Below are 4289 nucleotides of genomic sequence, written 5' to 3' on the forward strand. Positions count from 1 at the left end.
CAGCAGGGTAGGATGCACCAAGGCTCCAGCGCCCAGTAGGGAGTGCAGGGTGAAGCTCAGCAAAGCTTCTGTGTAGCTGGTGGGCACTGGCCAGACTCACCTCATTGCTGTTGCTGTTTGGTGTCTTCCTATATTCTGGGATGGTGGGATAGCCCGCTGCAGCTCCTCTCAGCTTCTGTGCCAATCCGTTCTCTGTATCCTTGCTACCGTGTCTAAGAAATCATTGCTAAGTCTAATGTTACAAAATAGTTCTACTATCTTTTTTTAAAGAATGTGATAGCATCTATACTTATATTTAGGGTTTTCAGTTCATTTTCAGTTAATTTTCCTATAGAGTAAGAAGAAATAATAAAACTTCATTATTTTGTATCTTTTTGTTCACAAAATTATGTTGACAGGATGTTTCTTTGCTCACTGACTATTCTAGATATCTTTCAAGTGAGAGTGTTTCATTTTTATAAAAGTTTATTTCTAGACTATATTCTATTTTACTGCTCCATGTCCTTCTTCAAATAACACATTGTTTCCGTTATTATAGGTCTATTATAAGGTTTGATGTCGGGTGTATAACTCTTCAACTTCATTGATTTCAACATTATTTTGACTATATGAAGTCCCATAAGACTATTTATTGATTTTAGAATGAACTTTTATTTTTGTAGGATTATTGTACAGTACACAAAAATCCAAATAATATTTCCTTAATGACTTTCGACACTGAAACTATAGTCAAACTTTTATTTTTTTTAATCATTCATTTATTTATTTATTTTATTTAGAGTCTTGCTCTGCAGCTCAGACCCATAGTGATCCTTCTGTCTCAGACTCCCCAGTGCTGGGATTACAGTCATGTTATCAGCACACCTGATTTTGGTGGCTGGTTTAGCAAGCCCAGCTTGGGGCCAATGTGGCAAGTGGTACCTGTAACTGAAACTGGGTCCTTGCACTTGCCATCCAGGTGCTTACATCTATCTTCCTAGTCTCTGTAGTCAAACTTTTAAAAGAACCACAATGAGGTAAATAAAAATATCTTAGCCTTGCATTAAAAAAAGATGATCTGCAATAAAATGGATGAAAGATAAAGAAATAAAAACAATTTTATCTGTTTCATTCTAGGAAATAACCTTCCTTCTTTCTGGATATATGCATCATTATGATAATTATAAAACTTACTAAAATAGATAAGAACTAAATTCATTATATTTATTGACTATATACTACTTTAAAATGTGAGTTCTTCTTTTGAGAACTACATTATATTTTGCTTGGCATATCTGAGCAAGCAAAGGCACATCTCTGCATATTCTGTAAAACAATATTTTTAGTATCATACATTTTTCACTAACTCTATACTTCTCTGTTATTGAATAATATATTATGCACAATCAAAGTTCACTACTTTCAGCTGAATAATTATTCATATCCTGCTTTGAAATGCAGTGAAAACATAGGTACAGTAAAGAATACTCCTTATAAAATGAGTATATTTAAATGTAATTTATTTAATTATTTATTTATTTTTAATATATTTAATATAGGGCCTATAGGGTCTCACTACTCAGATCAGACTCATAGTGATCGCCTGCTTTCAGCCTCCCAAGAGCTGAGATTACAGGCAGGCACCACCACGTCCAGTCTCAATCTCTGTCTCAGCACACCCCAGGGTAGGGCTGGCACAGCATGTCAGCGATCAAACTCCTGAACACTGGTCACTGTGCTTGCATAAGCAGGTGCTTTAGTTCACTGAGCTATCTGGCCAGCCCTAATATGTTTTATATTTAATGCTAAATAAAAATGTTATTTATGATGTAGCTAAAAGTGAAACAGAACATAGTGATTATACAAAAGAGCTATATTTTAAACAAGAATATAAAGAATAAGTTAAAAAATGTAAAGAATATAAGAAAATATAAAGTAAAAAATGTAGGTGAAGTTAAATTTTGCTCCTTCAATTAATAAGTTTTTAATAGTATTATTATTGTACTATACTAACTTCCTTAGAATGTTGTTTTGTATGAGTCCATAAATGGATACATGTGCATTTGCTAATATTATAAAAGTTCATACATTTGAAGATATATTGACAATACATTTGTGAAATTAAAAATTTAACCAGATATTTTCTTTAAATGTTTACGACAGGTTAACTGTTAATAAACACATTTATTGGCCAGTTTCCTAATGCTGTAACAAATACCTGAGAAAAACCAACTTGAAAAGAAAAACAAATTCCTTTGTCTCACAGAGCTGCAGGTTTCAGGTCATAACTGATTGCCACCATGTGTGAATCTCAGTTATGTTTTTCAATGATGAGACAAAACACCTGACACCTAAAGTTCATTGGGGGAAGAATTATTTTGCTCACAGTTTGCAGAGGTTTCAGTCCCTCATCGGCTTGCTCCAAGTAGGATGGCTTCAAGGGTATTACAGAGCAGGAAACTAAACAACAGCAGCAGTACGCTGCAAGGGATTCATAGCAGCTTCTCTCTGCCCCTTTGGATTCTATCTAGGACCCTGGGTTTAGGGTGTGTGCCAAACCACAGTAGGATAACTGAGTAATCCTCCCCTTTAGTTCCAGAGCAAACCGCCTCTGGAGAGGACCCACATATGAATGCTAGAGGTTTTGGGGACATCTAGACACAGTTAAACAGTATAGCTATTCATTGTACCATGACAGAACCCTAGGTTGGCATTGGCCAGTTTGCCTGATGAGTAAAAAATAAAAAGAGGAGGAGATTAAACCACTACAAACTTCTTCCAGGAGAGTACAGTGATGACCTCCACCTCTAGTCCGCAGCATGTAAAATTTCTTCCCAATTTCAATAGCATCAAGCTATTAACAAGTAGGCCTCCGAGGGATAGTTTAAATCCAAATGCCTGTGATACTTCAACATTACTTTCTCAATTATTTATTTGAAATTATATGTGTATATATATATGGCGATATGGCATGAACAAAATGATTGAATAACTACACCTTACTTTTTTCCCACTTGTCTATTCACTCTTCTAAAGAACCAAATTCGGTATCTTTTACAGAATGAATATGCTCTAGAATCAGCAATTTTTGGCAATAGAACAATCTTATGTCCGCTTCAATCTCCTTCATATAAGAGGCACACAGAAAAAGGAGCACGAGTGCTTAAAACTTGAGCTCTTTGGGCAAATGTAACATGGAATTACATCCCATGTGGTGCTGTGAGATTCTTATATGAAGCACACTCCTTTTCTTCAGTAGTGACACGTTTTGTACCTCAAGCACAAACAGAAAGGCCATCAGCGGTAGGTACTGACCTTGTGAACTTAGCAGCACTTATTTAGTTTTAGAGTTAGAAGTGAGACTCTTAAAGAGACGCTAGGTTTCACACAACTTTAACACACACAGGTCGGGAAGCATTCGTGAGACTCACAGTTCACTTCTTCTGGCTGTTCTGAAGGAGAGTCTTGTGCAAGCTTCCCCAGGCCTTTTCTTATTTCTTGAAGAGTTTGATAACCAAACTTCTTTTTTGGGCCAAAGGACCATGCAAAACAGTATGTACTACAGAGTTCTAACTCCACAATTGAAACTATCTGACCATCCTAAATAGGATTCTTAGTATAAATACCTCTTTTTTTTCTCAGTAAGGATCTACAGGGTGTTCAGGGTCTCACTACTAGATCGGACTTGCAGTGATCCCCCTGTGTTCAGCCTCCTAAAGAGCTGGGATTACGCTCGTGTGCCACCACACCCAGTCTCAAAGGCCTTCTCAGTGCACCCTGCAGGCAGGGCCGGCACAGCATGCCAGGGATCAAATCCCCACCCTCTGTATCTGCCTAAGCAGGCACTTTAGTCCACCAAGCTATTTGTCCAGCCCAATATTTCTTTAATGAAAAATTTTGCAGTTATTTATTTTTTACAGTTGAGGTCTATTTCGTTCTGGAATGTGAATCTTATTTTTTCAAATGTTTACAATATTTTTAATATTGATTTTTTTGACTCTAAAGGGATGCTGAGTCAAACTTTGTCTCAGCAGGTTAAAGTTCTTAATCTTTATGCATGTTGAAATGAAAGATTAACACCTGTGTTTGATAGAAATAACTTATGGGCCAGGGATATAGCTCAGCTGTATAAATGCTTGCCAGGCAAGCACAAGATCCCTAGTTCAATGCCTGGTACTGAATAAAAAACTATGACAAATCAGATGTATGAAAATTTTAATTTTTAATTCTGTCAAAAAATTTTAATGAAATATAATACACTTATCTAAATATAAATAGCATTTATTATGATATTTAATGAAAATATTTTT

The sequence above is a fragment of the Octodon degus genome, unplaced genomic scaffold (assembly GCF_000260255.1).
Source record: "Octodon degus isolate 3935 unplaced genomic scaffold, OctDeg1.0 scaffold00001, whole genome shotgun sequence".
NCBI lineage: Eukaryota > Metazoa > Chordata > Mammalia > Rodentia > Octodontidae > Octodon > Octodon degus.